Source organism: Gymnodraco acuticeps, unplaced genomic scaffold, assembly GCF_902827175.1.
Source record: "Gymnodraco acuticeps unplaced genomic scaffold, fGymAcu1.1, whole genome shotgun sequence".
NCBI lineage: Eukaryota > Metazoa > Chordata > Actinopteri > Perciformes > Bathydraconidae > Gymnodraco > Gymnodraco acuticeps.
The window spans coordinates 388968-409711 of record NW_022990484.1 but is presented as its reverse complement, the minus strand read 5'-3'; the positions used below and the strand labels follow the sequence as shown (position 1 = coordinate 409711).

Here is a 20744-nt window from a genome sequence, read left to right as displayed (position 1 = left end):
TTGCCAAGTGTAATAAACCACTTTAACAATATGTCTCGGTTTAGTTTTTAATGATTTTAATGATAACGCTGCTCTTCTATTTTAGGATGCATAGCTTCTTAGTTTCCGTGACGTAGTTGCCTAACCTTATGTTGTTTTTGCATTGCACCTCCTAGAGACAGTGATGCAGATAAAGGCATTCATGTAATGTGTTTCCCGTCACTGTGAGTCATGTAATTGAGGTTTTCTTAAGAGAAGTCAGTTATCATGTGACTTATACATGCTAAATATAACCTTCAAACATCACTTCAGTGAAGTCATGCCTCTATTGTATGTGAAAAACTCCTGGTATTATGTTGTCAATGTTTTTTTACCAACTGTGTTTAGAAATTAATTGAAAAGTGAATACAAAGTCACGAAGAAAAAATGATACCCGAGTATGATCCCTGCTTTACAATGAACATAACAATGTCTAGTAAGATAAGATAAGATGGAATTGTATTTATCCCCGTTGAAATTCAGGAATTAAAGCAGCAACAGAATGATAGTGAAAAACAGGACAGTACAGATTCACACAAGGTAAAAAAGTAATACAAAAATTCAAAATAAAATGATATAGTAACTGTTAAGATATATACATATTTGGGTTCTGATTGTTAGATATATATATGCGGATGCAGGTCAAAGTAATTTGTACAAACAGCGCAGATTTTATGTATGTACGGGTTACTTTAATTGGTATAGTTAAAAGTAATGTTGGTATATTTATACAAAAAACATTTACAAAAACTCCCATGAATACATTTTTTCAGGGATTTATACTTAAAAAGGCAATTATGTCACCGGCTACACCCAAAATATTTATTTTCACATATAAAAATTGAATACCATGTTACAAGGTTTGACAAAAAGGTTTAGAGTCAGTGTATTGTAATTTCTTCATTATTAAAACCGACCAAGAAGCAAAACAAGTTCATAACAAGATTTTTCAATTTCCAGTCTCCCCAGCACATGTTAAGCTGTCTCTTGCTAAAGTGATAAATACACCAGTTATGGCTTACATAATATTGCATGTATTAGGATTAGCACTACCAGTTAAACACAATTAGTGGTAGTTCAGTTCTTTATTAATGGATGTCCAAAACCATCTCCTAATAATTCTGATGTATTCATTTTTCCCCCAGCTTTTGATTTGTTTAAAGTATATTATCCTCAAAAGTATATACTGTAGCTAAGCAGTCATAAGACTTTTTAAAAAGTAACAAATGATCGTTAAACAGAAGATACAATGTTCACATCAGTGCTTTTCTTCTCTGCAGTAATGACTCACTTAAACCTGTGCGAACTGGTGGAGGCAGTAAACAAAAAAAAGAAATATCCAATTCATGACAGGATACTGATATGGACACTACTATGACAGATGAATTTGACAGATTACATTTAAAAACAAGAAAAAGCGAACTTTTTTTTAATGCTATAAATCATAGTCATAACATTAGGGAGTGTAATGCGTCTTCATTTACAGTTAGGAAGCTGGAACCATATGATTGGCTATTTTCACTTTAAAAAAACGAATGAACCATTTTGCTGATTATTAAAATGATTGTGCAGTAGTTTAATCATTAGACACGTTAATAGATGAATAGACTGCGGTTGGCGATCGCTGTGTTAGTGTAAAATTAAATGTGTCTGCCAACACTTTGCACGATTACTTCAGTTATAGACGGTCAACTCAGCCGTCTCTCGCGTTTGCTTGGTCAAATTAGCAGCTCTTCATTTTTGAGTGCGTGATTAATAGCGTCTTAACGGTAATCGCCGAAAAGCGGCACTGACGCTAGTAAAAGAATAAAAGAATGCATGTTTTTGTGCTATGTTTTTCGATAAAAATATTTTTTACCATAAATTCTTAATAAAACTAACACTGCTACCAACAATAAAATGAAATACTTTTACTTTTTCAGTTATTCTCTGTCAAACTCCCCTCCTGAGAACAAATTCAAGCCACTTATGCTATATTTGATGAGGGATAACATTATTTGTTGCCATAAATTCTACATGAAATTTATACTGTTGGACTCAGTACTACTTGGACTACAACCACAAGTACAATCAAGTACTTTTACTGTGTACTTTTTGAGTAATCCCCTGTCAAACTTCCCTTCTGAGTACAATAATGCATGTTTTCTGCTATCTTTGATGAGAGATACAATGATTTTCACCCTTGTCACTCTTGTTGGCCTCTTATGATGCTGCTAAAGTCCTTCTATGCACCTTTTTAAGACTCCAATACAGGCATTTCTACTGTATGTGTTTGGAGAAATGACACAATATTTGGCCCAGATTTGTACACCTCGATATCTTGTAGTGCAGGAAGAAATACACACTGCTGCCTGCAGGTGATATAGGCTTTGTTTTGCAATATTTATTCAAAGGTCACTGCTATGGGATTAGTTTTGTGTCATAAAGATAAGCAAAACGAAGAGTTTAAGAGAAAAAAAACCGAGTCAAGCAACATTTATTTAATTAAAAAAATAAAACTACAAGTTGCAAACAAATCATTTGTGTAATCATGTAAAGTCTTTTTTCTTTGTTTTAACACAGGGGTGCCCACACTTTTTTGGCTGGGTGAGCTACTTTTGAAATGACCAGCTCACCGAGGTCTACCAACCAAAAATAAAATCCCAAATTGTTCTTGAATAACACGTTTTATTTATACATGGGATAACTACAGGGCTGCAACAAACGACTCATTTGATAATCGATTAATCTATCGATTAATGAAACGATTAATCGACTATTCGGACTATTACTGTATGCCTTGCACAATTTCTCAAACGCTCTTATTTAGCCATCAACTTTTAGATGTAGCTTGAGGTTGTTTTAGGCATGTGGAAACTAACAATGAAGACAATAAAGATGAATACTTGATTCAAAAATACATACATTATTAAATTAACTTAACAAATTGTGAACAAAATTAACATTGCTTTTTATTTAAATTAAATAAATAATATTTCACATCAAAAGAAACAACAATGTTTTAACAAATCGTATTAAATAATCTGATGAGAGAACTGTAAACAGAATAGCTGAAACTTTAACAAAATAAAGAGATCTGTTACCTCTAATCCAGGGGTGTCAAACTCAAGGCCCGGGGGTCAAATCCGGCCTGCGACTTCATTTTATGTGGCCCGCAAGAGCTTGCAAAGAATATAATACGTTTATTATACGGTTACATGCCACTTTACAGAAGCTGGTTGCCCATAAACTACATGTCCCACAATGCATCTCGTTTTGTGACATGCCACCGAAGAGACTTGCAATTATTTGCCCTGGACTTCTGCTTTCAAATGTAGTTAGTTATTACCCTACCCGATAATAATCCAATTCAGAGGCAATAGTGTAATATAATACATTATTTTATATATATATCTATATATGTATATTTATATAGTTACAACCGGCCCTTTGAGTGCAACAAAAATGCTAATGTGGCCCGCGATGAAATTGAGTTTGACACCCCTGCTCTAATCATTAACCCATGTTTGTATAATGTAGTTAACTCCGTGTGTTGCTGCTAGCATACATAACACCTGACGTGGAAAAGTTACTCGTGGATGGGGCTACAGAGCTACTAGAAAGACAGTCGAACCCGGTGCATTCCTCCGTCTGAATGTGGTGCGCTTTTGCTGAATGTTTAGACAATTTGCTCGTGTTACCGCCCTTAGCTAAACACCCTAGGCAACGCGCATTTATGGAGCTAATTTCCTGCCATAACTCCACAAACAAACTAAACAGGTTTTCACAAATGCCTCATGATTCACTAACAAACACAATGTGGTTTGCAAATACAAAACACCATCTACAAACTAATGCATTTAGTTTTGCAAAGAAAAAACGTATCTATCAAATAAACACATAAAATGTTTCTAATAAATCATGTTTTCAGAGACAAATTCAGCATAAGTACAACTTTTTTTTACAACTACAACACTTTTTTTTTACAACTACAACACTTTTTTTTACAAGTACAACACTTTTTCTTCTCACGGCGGAATATTACTGCCTGCTGTCCATTGGGGAAGGCGGGAGCCTCCCGCCGGGAGGTTTATCAGAGCATGGAACAGCCCTTGCCAGCCTGATGACAGAGGTGTTTCTAGCGATCCAGCGATCTGGGTCAGTGTTTGAACAAGGTGAATTTAGCGATCACAACGAAAACAACCAAGACACATATTGAGACCAGAAAATGAATGTTATTAGGGCTGTACATATAATAAGACTCTGTCTAAAATGGACAACATTGTAAGGAGATTTAAACTATACAGCGATTCTGCACTTGGTCAATCAGCTGCTCTTCATTTTATTTCCTGCTATATTCAATGAGTGATACAAATATGTTTTACCATAAATTCTGAATGAAACTGATACTGTTGGACTCGGTACTAGTTTACTGCTACCAGAAATAAAAGGAAGTACTTTACTGTGAGTAATCCTCTGTCAGAGTCCCCTCCGTATAATACATGTTTTCAGCTACCATAAGTTCATAATGATATTGAGACTGCTGGACTCAGATTCTTACACCTACTATCACAATACATTGAAGTACTTCTAGTGTGTGTGTTTTTTTTGAATCCTCAAAAGTCAAAGTCCCCTCCTGAGAACCTAATCAAGCCACTTCTGCTAAGTTTGATGAGGGAAAAAAATGTTTTTTGCCATTAGTTCTTCGTGAGATTGACACTGTTGGACTCAGTACTAGTCCCACAAGTACTATAAAGTAATTTTACTGTGTACTTTTTGAGTAATCCTCTGTCAATGTCCCCTCCTGAGAACAAGAATGCATGTTTCTCTGCTATTTTGAATAAGCGTTAAAACACCTTTCTTATGAGACTGATATTGTTGGACAGAGTACTTTAAGAGGATGGTAGACATGATATCAGCAATACTTCCAGTCAGTACTCCAGCAGCAGCATTTATACACCTTGGAAAGTCTATAGAGGCTGGCCTGGATAGCTGGTCTATCCTTCTGCACATTGACACACTCTGTCACTCTTGTTGGCCTCTTATGAAGCTGCTGTCTTTTAAATATGATTATTTCTCTGCTCCTAGTTCATTCCTCGCAGATTCTTCCTTCAGTCCCAGTCATTGCATGTCAGTCAATAGACCTTCGAAAAATAAGTTTACTTTTTAAATTATTTCTCACAAAAACCTTTCTAAATATTACTGCCAAAAGTCACGTGACTTTTGGCAGTAATATTCCGCCGTGAGAAGAAAAAGTTTTGTAGTTGTAAAAACAAGTTTTGTACTTGTAAAAGAAAGTGCTGTAGTTGTAAAAAAAACGTGTGTACTTGTAAAGCCTATGCTGAATTTGTCTCTGAAACATGATTTATTAGAAAAATGTTATGTGTTGGACGAAGGTAAGTTTTAACCGTTTGTTTTTTCGTTCTAATTGAAAAAAAAAAAAGAAGCAGAAACGGGTCGTTTTTTTGTTTTTTCAATTTTGCCCCAAAACGAAAAAACGAAAATTCAGCTCGTTTTTTCGTTTTTCTGTTCTTACTGTTAAAACAAGTATACCACTCAATGTTTCGTTTCCATAAGTGGGTGTGTCTCCAGCACCTCCTGGCTTCTGATTGGCTAGTGTGCCCTATGCTTGCGCTGTACTCTTAAAAATAAAGGTTCTACGTCTTTGCCTTTAGACTGCGTTACAAATATACGTATATTATTATATTCATACATACAAGTACAGAAGACAGTATGTCTGTCTTTCTATGTATATGTCTGTCTCGATGTATTTCTATCTCGATGTCTGTCTGTCTGTCTTTCTGTAACTATGTTTTAGAGTTTAAAGCGTAGCCACCTTTACTCCACCAAATCTGTAAAGTTACTAAAGGTTTTAAATACACATGTATTTAAAACCTTTAGTAACTTTACAGATTTGGATTAATTATGTAAAATGTAATCAACACTTAAATCAGACTTTAGTTCCACCTGGAGTAAATTCACAAGCTACCCTGCAGTATACAAAGTCATTCAAACTAGCTGCACCTTTACCAGCTTTGAGAACACTTTCATGATCAATCATTATAAAACATATCATATATATTATTCTGAAATGGACCAATCTGCACAATGACTACTTTTACTGTTGCTACTTTCACTATATTTTGATGAGAATACTTTTCTACTTTTACTTGAGGAACATTTTGAATGCAGGACTTTTACTGTAACAGAGTATTCCTACACTCTGGTACTTCTACTTTTACTCAAGTACAAGATCTGAGTACTTCTACTTTTACTCAAGTACAAGATCTGAGTACTTCTACTTTTACTCAAGTACAAGATCTGAGTACTTCTACTTTTACTCAAGTACAAGACCTGAGTACTTCTACTTTCACTCAAGTTCAAGATCTGAGTACTTCTACTTTTACTCAAGTACAATATCTGATTACTTCTACTTTTACTCAAGTACAAGATCTGAGTACTTTTACTTTTACTCAAGTACAAGATCTGAGTACTTTTACTTTTACTCAAGTACAAGATCTGATTACTTCGACAACCTCTGATTAATGGTTGATTTCCAAATGTTCTGTTGGTGCGTGGATGATCAAATAATAGTGTTTGATTGTATTGCCTTACGTATGCAGCTATTTGCCTGTGTTTAGAAACATAATTAAACATACCATGGACACACATTCAAACAATTTTCCATTTATTAAACATTGCAGATGAACAATTAACAAGTCATACAGCTAAAGAAAACTACAACAATAATTTTCTGTATGATGATATCATGGAACCTGGAATTTGAACACACACCACTTAACAATAAACAATAAACTTAACAATAAACTTAACAATAAACTTAACAATAAACGACTGAACTGCTGTCCACTTTAGAGTAGGGCCCTTAAAGCATCCAGTGCTGCAGACAGTCCAGCAACCTGCGTATACACTGGCTCCTGATCCCTGCACTTGCCTTTACACATATCTTCTTACAATGCCTATGAGATCCTTTATCCCGTTTTGGAATGGTGCTGGCTCGTTATGAATGGCACGCTCAAAGAGTTCAGCAATGTCCGCATAGTTCCTTGCAAATTCTTGTTCAGCTGCTGTCTGGTGCTCCACAGTGGCAAATGGGTTTCTCCCAAACAGCGACACTCGTGTCAGAGAGGACCCCACTTCCTGATGATAGCAGTCTGCAGCATCTGTAGCTTCAGGCAAAAGATCTGCAGGCAGTCTCTTTGGGCACCCACCATGAGCAAGTTGATCTGGGATACCCTTACCTTAAAAAAAACACAAATAAGTGGCCATTGTTAGTGTAATGTTACATATCATGCATATCAATGAACCTCACACAGCGTGTAATCATAGCCTGCCCTTACAAAAAATTGTACTTGTGCTATTAGTACAGTTCTTACAAACTTTAAAAAGTATGTTTTTAATTTGACTGTTTATGTACTTACCAAAAATATATGTTTAATGCAATAAGAGCAATCTATAAACTAGATAGTAGATATGTCTTTACTCAGACAATTATTGAAATATTGTAATATATACATGCCACATTTAAACATTTCCATCAACCTAGTGTAAAAAAGGGGATACAGAGAGAAACAAATGTAGAATATAAGTACAACTTATAAAAATGCATAAAGAAGGTCATTTGTTATGGGGCTTAAGTAACATTCTGAAAACTGCTATACAAACCTTGGATTCTGTGTGCATTCCAGGACTGCACCATCCGGTCAAGTCCAATGTTGGCTACCTGACAGGTAAGAGTGGACACACAATGTGATGTTGTCTTCGAGGTTTAGTTCCTCCTGGTCAACAAGGTGGTTGAGTGCGCCTTTCAGAGGGTAGTTTACCCTGTTGTTTACCTCTGGCCACATCCTTTCTATAATATGATTCTGTAATTTAAAGTAAACAAAAATGAGAAGAGTCAAATGTAGAGAGCACATAGTAATTTCCCAATTTCTTTCCGAATTTCCGGCTTTGTATTTGATCCATTTCATGTTGTATCCAGTTCAAAAGTACTGTGTATCTCTCCTATGTCATAGGAAAAAGCTAGCAGTCCCCTAGAGAAGTTTAGTGAACGTCATGGGTCTATTGACGCTTTATCAGCTAGCAGTTGGGTGAATAATGGAATGAGATCAGAAATCTTTTATTTGTCTCGCCACAGGGTAATTTACACGATTACAGCAGATAAAGTGAGGAATAAAAGACACAAATGGCTATGTGGGGATTGTCCACAGTATTGAGTATGTAAGTCGCTTTGGATAAAAGCGTCTAACAAGTAACATGTAATGTAATGTATGAACACGTTGATTGCAATTCAGATACAAAAACAACTCGCCTGTGTTGACTTTGTTTGCATGTATGGCTGTCTGACTGTGTTATTCCGGTAGTCTGCCAATTTCTCCTGCATGAAAAGAGTCAAGTAGAATTATTTTCCATGGTCTACTCGGATTTGGTCCCACATTCCATATCGTAGGACAGCACTCCTGCAAAACAGCAATACAAAAGTCTTATGACATGTAACAGAATTTCATGTTTGTTGTTACAACCTAAGCATTGCTAAAGATAATTTTATACGCAGTTAAAATGTTGATCTCATCAATCAATTACCAAGTAACGTACAATATACAGTGGTTACCTGTCAGTAGTTTTCGATTTACAATATTTTTCCCAAATAAAACTGTTCAAATAAAGCTACATTTAGCCATTGTGTTTTTATTTAGCTAAATGTTTACTAAATGATTTACTGTCTGCTGTTTACAACCTTTTTATTAGGTTATTATTATATTATTATAACAGAAACAGCAGCGTTCAGTTATTATGCTCCAAATATCTGGAACAAACTCCCAGAAACCTGCAGGTCCGCTACAACTCTTACTACTTTTAAATCCAGGCTGAAGACTTATCTTTTTGTCGCTGCTTTTAATTTTAATTGAAACTGAGCCGTTGTGTTCATCAGTAAAGTGGAACTTCTGTGTGAACTATTCATATCTTAATGCACTGTAACTTTTTATTCATGTACTTTTTATTCATGTATTTTTTCTTTTAATGTTTCTTTTATTATCTTTTACTGTTTTTAAATGCCTTTGTCTAAATGTCTTTCATTTTTGTAAAGCACCTTGAATTGCCTTGTGTTGAAAGGTGCTATATAAATAAACTTGCCTTGCCTTGCCTAAGAATGATGCACTTCTACAAACAAAAACAACATAATTAAAACATTTAAACAAACTACGTCGTCAGGGTATAGGACCCAATTGCACAACCCAGGAGACAGAGGTAAAGTATTTGTAAGATAAAAATAACACTTTCTAACCTGCTTTTTTACCAAGTCACTAGAAAACTATATTTATTTTTTTGTCGTTATCTTCCGCCACACATTCACATACTGTAGATGGAATGCAGAAGGAACGACAGAGATTAGTATAGTTATGACACTGGGAAAACTGGTCAGATTAAAAGATAGCATTCTCTATCATATGATCTTGTTTTGTTCATTTCTAAGGTGATGCAACATTTCAGAAAAATGTGTGACGTTTCAATGGCTTTTATTTGATTTCTATATAAACCCTTGATAGATGTCAACTGTCACAGAAGGTGAGGTTTCCAATATCCCAGATGCTGAACCGGACTATATTTGAAGACACGGAAATAATACAACACTTAAAAGAAAGGAGGATAAACTCTTTCCCATCTTATTATCTTTTCATTTGGGGTAAGTACATGTTTAAGTAAATATGTTGACTTCTGTACAGTTATTAACTTTGTTTGTGTGTGTCTAAGTGTTAGTGACCGAGAGAGTTCTTTTGTGTTTTCATTGTCACAATACTTATTGTAAATAATCTCTGCCCTACTTTAAGGAAATATTATTATATTATAATAATTGCGGAAAATAATTGATGTTTGTATCAAACCAATTCCCCTAGGATGGTTTGGGTATCATTATAGCAGTATATATATATAGTATAGCATTACTTGCTACTTCTGATGGTAAATCTATGTATCATTTGATTTTATAGATTAAAAGAAAAACAGGATGGGTATCAAACGGATCATATCACTCGCCCTGATTCTAATAGGTAAGTGTGATAATAAACTGATTACTTTGAAGGTACTTCATACTGTTTGTTTATTCTATTAAAAGATGAGATAACATGTAGATAAGGTGGAGTTCTTGCCAGCTCATTATCCAATATTGCTTTATCCACGTTGGCACAAACAACACGGCATGCCAACAATCGGAGGTACTTAAGCCCGATTTTACCACTCTCTTTAAATCGCTTAAGAAGTGCAACAAGTCTTTTTTTATCTCCGGGCCGATCCCCTCTCTCCGTCGAGGCGTGGGGCGTTTTAGCAGGCTGCTCAGCCTGAACACATGGCTGGAGACGGCATGCTCCGCGAACAACTTGATAATGATGGACAATGTTAATCTTTTCTGGGAGCGGTATTCTTATTTTAGCAGAGATGGCCTCCACCCCAGTTCACAGGGTAGCCGTGCTCTGGCTGCTAACATTTTCCATGCTGTCTACACTGCTAAACAGACCTGACAATTCAGTACCATATCCCACCGAGACATGATAACACCGGTCATTACAACTACGACTATTAGAAACTCTCCCTGCCTGCCAGTAGCTTTGCCAATATCTGTGTTGATAGGTAATAGAGTAAGAGTGGTGAATCAGCTTAGAAACAAGAAGCGCTCAAACGTTTGTGTGAATTTATCAAATTTAGCAGTGATTCCATGCCAGCTGTAAGGGAAACTTCTGTGTAGCAATGCAGTGGGAGTCACCGACTCAGGAAAGAGACACGGGAAGAGCAGGAGCTTTGATGTCAAACACTGATGGTTTATTTGGAGCTTCGGCCGGGGAATTAATATCACAAGTCCAAGAGCCAGAGGTTCTGACTTCACGGTAGAGTTGCCACGTCAATTCTGGAGCGCCTCTCTCTCGTTAGCCCATTTAACTGGTTTCGCAGAGAGTAATCAACATATTTGAGAAGATAGCCTAAACAGTTGGGAACACTGAGTTACTTGCGTCTGACACTTATGGCCTCGAAGATTTCACACCTTGGAGTCCACAAACACAGAGAAGGAAGTGTCCCAGTGTACCCACAACAATAAACCATCTGTGATCTAGGGTTGCCCGGTCATAGAAAGGGAACAACAACATTATGGCTGAAGCAGCCTATCTCCTTAAAGGAGATAACAGACGTCAGGGTTGGTCATGCACTTCATATCTAGGAGTCTAAGACAATTATTTCCCTAACACCAGCCACAGCTTGTCACAAACAATCTGACTAATAGTGTGTACAAACTTAAACTAGCTTTATTAAATGTCAGGTCTTTGGCAGGAAAACACATTTTAATCAATGATTTTATCACTGAGCACAATCTCGATTTTATGTTTTTAACGGAAACTAGGAGTGAACAAAACAACAGCTCAGCTCTTCTTATCGAATCAACCCCTCCCAATTTTAGTTTTATGAGTCAGGAAAGAATGCATAAGAAAGGAGGTGGAGTTGCTATTTTGTTCAATGATTCCCTTCAATGCAGAATTATGTGGCCCTTCAGCTGAAATGCTCCTCTCGAGCTCTTGTTACGATTATTGTGTTATGTCACGTTTTGTATGTCTTGTTTTGGGTGTTTTGCTGTTCTCCCTGTCGTGTTTTCCTCCGTGTATATTGTCTGGTCCTTTTCCCTGTGTTTTTCCTCCTGTCGTTAGTTTCCCTGGTGTGTCTAGTTGTCTGATTGTGTTCACCTGTGGCCCTTGTGTTTCTCCTCCCCTGCCCGGCTGTTTCTCGTCTTGTGATTACCCCTCCCTGTATTTAGTCTTGGCTCTTCCTGTGTTCAGTGTTGGTTCGTCTTTTGTTGGTGACTGAGTTCACCGGGGAGTGTTCTGGTTTGTCCGAGTTTTATTCATATCCTTGAAATAAAGGTGTTATCAGTTTATTCTGCATTTGGGTCCTGCCTGCTTCACTCTACCGTAACAGAACCAACCAACCAAGAATGGACCCAGTGGACAGTTTGTACGAGGTGGAGTACACTGTAAAAACCAACCTATAAGATCTACTCAATAAAATGGGGGTAACAATTTGCACACACTTCTTTTGAGTAGATTTTACCCAATGTTTTTGGGTAAAGGTTACTAATATTTAATATATAAGATTTACTTTAAGAAATTAAGTAAAATCTAACTCAATTACTTAAAACATATTATATATAAATGAGTAATATTTACTCTCAATCATAGGCAGCTGGGTAAAGGTTACTAATATTTAATATATAAGACTTACTTTAAGAAATTAAGTAAAATCTAACTCAATTACTTAAAACGTATTACTTATAAATGAGTAATATTTACTCCTAATCGTAGGCAGCTATTTACTTAATAATTGATCCATATTACACATTAATATTACTTTATTAGTAAGGTTACCAGTAAACAATATATTGCCACACAAGATTTTATTGATCATGTTTTTTTTATTGACCAAATGTATAAGTGCAATATGGCCATACATTGAGATTATTTAAACAGTTAAGTGCATTTCAATTGTTAACACCGAGCAGAATCTTCAAAATAGTCATACAATCACATTGTTTTAACAGTAAAGTGCATGGAAATTGTAATTTTTTTTAACATAATCTTCCAAGTGCAATTTACTCAACTATTAAAACCTTTACGTGCCAGTAATAAACAGTCCACTTTTAACAGAACAAGGTTTCTCCACATCCATTACATTCCACATCTCATTATGTTGTGTTTGTGTCACTCGGCACTAAAACAAGTCAACATCCACTTCAGAACAAATTGTTTATTTGCGGCTCTGCACCCGTTTGAGTAGCTTGGCTCCATCAAGCTCCAAAAACTGTTTTTAGAATACCTCAAATGTGTATTTGAGCTTGTTGGGGTATTCCAGGTTGAGGGCGTAGATGAATCCCATCAACAATGCGCATGCCTTTGTTTGGTTTCCGCACAAATTCAAAACTCTGTCTCCCTCTATGACAATGGACACATCTGCTGGTCCCATGGCATCATGGATCACAAGCACCTTCATAGTTTGGTCCACGACGTTGTCAGGCTCGTCCTCCATGTTGAAAATAAAGAAAAGCATATTCACTTTAAATTAGGCATATTAACAAGAAGCTATTATACAATATAGGCTTTGTGGTCTAGCATTAATCCTAATCAATAAAACCAGGGATTGACTTTTAAAAAAAAAAGGATTTGTAAAAATGTGTGGCAGCGATTAAAAACAAAACAAGATTTCTAACTTATATAAAAAATGTCAGGCCCAGTCAAATTGCCCATCGATCTAATCAATGACATTAAATTGATTCTTTCCCATAAACATAACTTTTCAGTGCATGATTTTATTTATCTTATTTCACTTTAACACCAAAATAAGGTTTTTGTTTTTAGGTAGTTGTATATGTTAAGTAGCTAAGAACATCAGTAAATTATCCCTAAATCATGTTCCTGTGAATGCTAAACCATTTATAAAAACAATAAGATGTTTAGAGATTTACAGCAATAAATTGCATATTTATTTGTTATGTGTCAGAGTGGTTAATCACAGAAATTAAACAATGGTATCAGAGCAACCTCCGAAATAACTCCGTTAAAATCTTGAAGTGATCAGTCTTTAATGACATACCTGGCTGTCTTGAAAAAGGTCTTCTTGGCGTTCCCCAAGGTCTTCAATCAGGCACCTGGCCACTGCATCCCTTTTTTCCAACACTCTGGGCCTGTGAGGAAATGCATTTTAGTGAGAAGACTTATTTCTGCATTTTCATATTCTTGAATGAAACATTTAAATAAATGTACCTCATCAATTGTGCTCAGAAGAGGGCGCATCCTGGAGCCAGCATCTCCTCCTTTGGCACGCATCAGCTGGAGCGAGTGGTGTTAGTGTACCCATCCAGTTTCAGCATCAAAGTCTCTTCCAGTGAAAGAGTTGTTATGTGTCGGAACTCCTCCTTGATATAATAAAGAGCATAGGGGACAACACTCATTACTCACAACTCTGACAACAGTGTGAGTTGAAATGGAAAAATAATAAACCTAATGTTCTCACCTTAGCCTCATTGAATAAACCAGGCCATCTCTCCTTGAAGACACTGACACGTGGGCTGAGGGTCACCACCTCCACTCCACTACGAATTGTCTGCAGGATTTAAAATGTATAGGACTTAGGTGCCGTCTCTGAGGATGTTACACTTATATTCACATTTCTTACACTGAACATAACCAACAAAATAACACAATTAAACATTTTTAAGTAGAGAAATCCTAAAATATATAACAATGAGCTTTGGCTCTGCTCCGTGGTAATCTATCCAGTCCTCACGATAATATACAGTAAGCTTAATGTAAACATAAGTCTATAGGCTATTGCTGCAGCTATACCTCAAAAAAGACAAATTAATCATAAATCATTATTACTGTGGCTTGGCAGAATATACGATGGTTATTTTTCACTAAGAGATAGTCGCAAGATAGTTGTCTCAGTATTTATCGTTTCATGCACGCTCATATGAATACAGACACACGAGGAAACTGACGGCCGACGTTAGATAGACTAAGAGAGATGCTACAAGCTAGCTTCAACTTAGTTAGCCTTGTGCATCATTTGAATGTGTCCCCCGCAAACCGTTACTGTACTCAATACTACTCAACCGGGTCAGAGTTCGTCATATTACTTGAACTGACATGCTATTTAATAAACGGCTACTGATTTTTGCAGTGTGCATCACCATTGGATACTGTGTGGAAAATAACATTGGACAAACACACCTTATATAGAGGACGACCAACTTCAAAGGTTGATTTAAACGAATGCCGCCTTCCGCGCGCTGTTCTTGTTAGTACTTAGCTAGCAAACAATAGCCTTCTCTGCTAAGCATGCACGATGCTAACGTGAAACACAACTTGGCTGGTTAACTTACATTAATATACAACTGTCGCCGTGACGCTTAACTCATTTCAGACGGCATGCCGTCAACATGCACATTATTGCTGTAATAACAATTATTAACAATATGGAGCTAGGGCTGGGCGATTTTTTCGGTTTTAACGATTAATTTGCATTTTTACTTTCCTACGGTTTGTGAAATGGCTGAACCGAAAAATCGCGATTTAAAAACATTTCTAGACTCCGCAGATTTGTTTTGCTTTAAGGGACTCCGTAGTAGCTTACTCTCTCACTTTCCAGAACGCGCACAAAACTCAGCCACATTGCCTGTGTTTACCCGATCTGCAGCTCTGTGTACACATATATCACTTAAATTATTCAATACACCCTTTGTACTGAAGTATTCAAGAGTAAATAACGTTTAATATAAATGATTTGCTGTGGCCAATTGTTTTCATTGCATTTACAGACCCGTGTAAATCTCTGATACCACCCAATGAATGCATTGACTTGCTTGTAGAACCACGCTACACAAAACAGATAGCAACACCTATACAAACTATTAAAAAAGGGGCTACTGTATCGACCTATATAAAGTATATAAATATTTTCTTTTTTTCAAAATACCAAAAATATCTTGCATTTTAGCCATGCCTCATTTCGCTCCATTTGCTTTTTCCAGCGCTGTTTTTGCAGGGGCTGATTCTGTGAGCTGCAGCTGACCACGCCCCCCTGCAGGAGAGGGGAGCGTGCTCTGAGATCAGCTGCTGGGCGGTCTGTAGAGGGGGAGAAAAAGAGATCTCCGTCCTCCGTGTTTTATTCTTATAGAAGTAAGAAGAGAAGTAATGGGGCAGAAACCCTCCTTTTTACGCAGCGGTCCAGACATAGACATCAAACGGCGACACATATTCAGTTGGCAGTTACTTTGGCATTAGGGCAGGGATATCTAGATACTTCCCAAGGTCTGACATCATGAAGTGTGCTACTTTTAAAGCAAGCAACGATGTTTTCAAATCTGTAATCAAAAAGCTCCTCAAAAACACTATCGAAGCAGTTCCTGCCGTTGCTACGTTAGTTCAAACAGTAACAACGGACTAATTTTCTTAGCGGATGCATGTCAATTTAAATCAATACATAAAACTATTTTTTAAGTCAATCAAATCATTTTCTAAATCCATAAAAGCATTTCAATTAATATTGGGAGTCATGTCGTTACTTTGTTGAGAATGTGGCCATGTGTAATAAGCGGGATGATGTGCACATTGCATAATGTGCTTTCATGCCGATCTAGATCCCTCCGCAAAAAAAAACAAAAAACGGCAAGTTCGCGGGCGAGAGCCGGCTCCCGTCGTTCACTTAAAAGAGCCTTGGTCTGGTTTGTTTAGAAAAAAACAGAAACAAATTGAGGTTTAAATCGAAAATTGTCCATTAGTTAGAAAAAAATCGCGATTTTATTTTTAGGCCAAATCGCAAAATCGTGCTTTACTCTTAGCTCCTATGTTAGCTACAGCTATCTAGCATCAGTGACAGACTTCCAGTGAGTAATATATGATAATAGATGAGAACACACTTACATTCCTTGTCTAATAGTGAAGCAAGCTGACAACAAGTCTTGTGATGAACCTCAAAAAACGTGAACATTTATATGTAGGACATGATAGACAGTAATATCTTACCTTCCAACATTTCCACACACCAGGAGGAGGGAGGCGCGAAAGAGAACCTTTCCTCTGGCCTGCAGCCAAGAATCACCGCAGACGCATGCGCAAAGGGGCAGTGTGGGCCTAATGTCTTCAAGTAGATTTTACCCAGATTGTTTGTGTTTCAGTTGGTACTGTCAGAAATTAGGTAGTGTAGGTATAATTTACCCATTCAAATATACTAACAATGCTCACTTATTGAGTACAATTTAAATGATTTGCTTGGATAATATATACTACCCTCCAAAATCCTTTTTTATAGTGTACAATTTGACATGTTTGAGGAATGACTTTAAATATGCCTCCAGTAGTGAAGAGAGGCAGTCTGTTTTTTCTGCGGCACGCCAGGAGGTAACCTCAAGGCCCTGGTTGAGGGAGTTGCTACCCGAGTGGGTGGAGGACTTTTTTGGCAGCTTTGAGGTTAAACCTGATTCCCGGCCTGCTAGCCCCAGGCATGCTAGCTCCATATCTCCCAATTCCCAACCTGGCACCATACGCCTTGGTGGGTTCCGCCTGAAGTCAACCCGTGCTTCTGCCCCAGTTCCTGCTCCTGTCCAGGAGTTGTATTCCGGAACTCGTCTGGCTTATGGAGGTCCACGGAGTATTCAGGCGCTGCTAAGAGGAGTCGTCGCAAGGCCAGGCTAGCAGCCCCAGCAGCCATGGTTCCAGACCCAGTTCTGGCCCAGCGGCCATGGTTCCAGACCCAGCTCTGGCCCCAGCTGCCACAGTCCCATCTCAAGTCTCCTCTCGAGTCCCCTCTCCAGTTTCTTCTCAAGTCCCCTCTCCAGTTCCCTCCCGAGTCCCCTCTCCAGTTCCCTCTCGAGTCCCCTCTCCAGTTCCCTCTCGAGTCCCCTCTCCAGTTCCCTCTCGAGTCCCCTCTCCAGTTCCCTCTCGAGTCCCCTCTCCAGTTCCCTCTCGAGTCCCCTCTCCAGTTCCCTCTCGAGTTCTCTCCTCTAGTCCCTCCTCTAGTCCCCTCTCTAGTTCCCCTCTCAAGTCCCCTCTCGAGTCACCTCTCAAGTTCCATCTCTAGTCCCTCCTCTAGTCACTTCTCGAGTTCCCTCTCCAGTCCCCTCTCGAGTCCCCTCTCGAGTTCCCTTCTCTAGTTCCTTCTCTAGTTCCTCCTCTAGTCCCTCCTCTAGTCTCTCCTCTAGTCCCCTCTGGAGTCCCCTCTCTAGTTCCCCTCTCGAGTCTCCTCTCAAGTCCCCTCTCGAGTTCCCCCTTGGTTCCCCTCTCGAGTCTCCTCTCAAGTCCCCTCTCGAGTCACGTCTCAAGTCCCTACCCAATGTCCTGGTCCGTTGGAGGTTCCGCTGGGGGTCCTGCCAACTCCATGTCCTGTCCCGTTGGAGGCCCCGTCGACTACTCCTCTGTCGGGGGTCCTACCAATCGTATGTCTGTCCCGTTGGAGGTCCCGCCGTCTGCTCTCCTGCCGGGGGTCCTGCCAGCTCCGTGTCCTGTCTCGTTGGAGGTCCCGCCGACTACTCTCCTGCCGGGGGTCCTGCCAACCCTTTGTCCTGGTGGCCCTAGTTTTGTACTGTGCAAGCTTTTTTTAATGACTTTACTGAACTGCTGTCTATAGTGTGTATTGACTTTTACCGTCTAGTCATTGTTGGTGATTTTAACATCCATGTTGAAAACCCCCAGGACAGAGGGGCTAAATAACTGTTTTGTGTTCTTGATAGCTATGGACTGACTCAGCATGTGACGGAGCCCACGCATAATAAGGGATACACTCTGGACTTAATTCTCTCTAAGGGTTTGAATATCTCTGAGGTTGTGGTGACTGATGTTGCACTCTCTGATCATTCCTGTGTTTTCTTTGAGAGCTCTATTTCTGTTCACAAAAATGTTCAAAAAGAGGTAACCACAAAGCGATATTTAACTGAAAATACTAGGGAAATGTTTACTCAGAATTTTTCTTCCACACTTGCCCCTGCTAACATCTCAGTAAATGAGCTAGTAGATCATTTTAATTCAAAAATGAAAAATGTTATAGATGCCATTGCTCCAACTAAGGTAAAGGCAGTGACTGGCAAGAACATATCTCCATGGAGAAAGGCCATGACCGTGAACACAGAAAAAAGAGAGTGTCGAAAAGCTGAACGCAGGTGGTGAAGAACGAATCTCCAGGTTCATTTTGAAATCTATAAAGAGAGACTTGGCCTTTATAATTTGGAATTGAAAAATGCACGACAGTCTTTCTTCTCTGACATCATTACCAAAAACAAAAACAACATTTAGAAAATCAGACAAGCAGTCAGTGCCTCTGTGTCATTGTTTGGTTGTGGCGGCTGCAGTGGGCTTTTCGGGAAAGAAACTTAATTACACTCCAAAATGAGGATAAAGTTTGCAGACGGAAAAACTGTCTAATCAGCTAAAATGGGTTCAATTGGTAAAACTGAATTTACTCTTCGAAGTATGCCCACATCATGCTAATCCAATGCAGAGTTTTTTAGGGGGGGGGGTAATTTTTGCAAGCAATGTCCACCTTTAAATGTATCAGTGTGGGTGATATTTAATGTTTTCATAACAGTGGTATCGACAACTGCCGATGTAGCTGCAACAACACCTACAATTGCAGCACCCACAACTGCAGCACCCACAACTGCAACACCTACAACTGCTGCACCCATAACTGCTGCACCCACAACTGCTGCACCCACAACTTTAGCACCCACAACTGCTTCACTTACGACTGCTGCACCCACAACTTTAGCACCCACAACTGCAGCACCTACAACTGCTGCACCCACAACTGCTGCACCCACAACTGCAGCACCCACAACTGCTTCACCCAAAACTGCAGCACCCACAACTGCTTCACCCACAACTGTTGCACCCACAACTGCTGCACCCACAACTGCTTCACCCACAACTGCTGCACCCACAACTGCAGCACCCACAACTGCTTCACCCACAACTGCAGCACCCACAACTGCTGCACCCACAACTGCAGCACCCACAACTGCAGCACCCACAACTGCTTCACCTACGACTGCTGCACCCACAACTGCAGCACCCACAACTGCTGCACCCACAACTGCAGCACCCACAACAACTTCACCCACAACTGCTGCACCCACAACTGTTGCACCCACAACTGCTGCACCCACAACTGCTTCACCTACGACTGCTGCACCCACAACTGCAGCACCCACAACTGCTTCACCCACAACTGCTGCACCCACAACTGATTCACCCACAACTGTTGCACCCACAACTGCTGCACCCACAACTGCTTCACCCACAACTGCAGCACCCACAACTGCTGCACCCACAACTGCTTCACCCACAACTGCAGCACCCACAACTGCTGCACCCACAACAACTTCACCCACAACTGTTGCACCCACAACTGCTGCACCCACAACAACTTCACCCACAACTGCAGCACCCACAACTGCAGCACCCACAACTGCAGCACCCCACAACTGCTGCACCCACAACTGCTTCACCTACGACTGCTGCACCCACGACTGCTTCACCTACGACTGCTGCACCCACAACTGCAGCACCCACAACTGCTGCACCCACAACTGCTGCACCCACAACTGTTGCACCCACAACTGCAGCACCCACAACTTCTTCACCAACAACTGCTGCACCCACAACTGTTGCAGCCACAACTGTTGCACCCACAACTGTTGCACCCACAACTGTTGCACCAACAACAGCAGCACCCACAACAACTTCACCTACGACTGCTGCACCCACAACTGCAGCACCCACAACTGCTGCACCCACAACTGCAGCACCCACAACTGCAGCACCCACAACAACTTCACCCACAACTGCTTCACCCACAACTGTTGCACCCACAACTGTTGCACCCACAACTGCTGCACCCACAACTGCTGCACCCACAACAACTTCACCCACAACTGCTTCACCCACAACTGTTGCACCCACAACTGTTGCAACCCACGAACGTGCAGCACCCACAACTGCTGCACCCACAACTGCTTCACCCACAACTGCTGCACCCACAACAACTTCACCCACAACTGCTTCACCCACAACTGTTGCACCCACAACTGTTGCACCCACAACTGCTGCACCCACAACTGCAGCACCCACAACTGCTGCACCCACAACAACTTCACCCACAACTGCTGCACCTACAACTGCAGCACCCACAACTGCAGC

The 20744-nt window shown here is 39.6% G+C and overlaps 2 long non-coding RNA genes across 2 annotated transcripts; one reads left to right on the top strand and one right to left on the bottom strand.

Annotated features, from left to right (window-relative positions):
• Positions 1-9579: 9579 nt before the first annotated feature.
• On the top strand, positions 9580-19375 carry LOC117552683. Its single transcript, XR_004570008.1, has 3 exons — positions 9580-9703; positions 10008-10067; positions 19132-19375. It is a non-coding gene; the product is annotated as an uncharacterized LOC117552683 (long non-coding RNA).
• LOC117552684 lies at positions 12038-15094 on the bottom strand. The gene is made up of 4 exons (XR_004570009.1): positions 14065-15094; positions 13815-13966; positions 13645-13735; positions 12038-13074 (listed from the first exon to the last, which is right to left on the bottom strand). It is a non-coding gene; the product is annotated as an uncharacterized LOC117552684 (long non-coding RNA).
• Positions 19376-20744: the final 1369 nt, after the last annotated feature.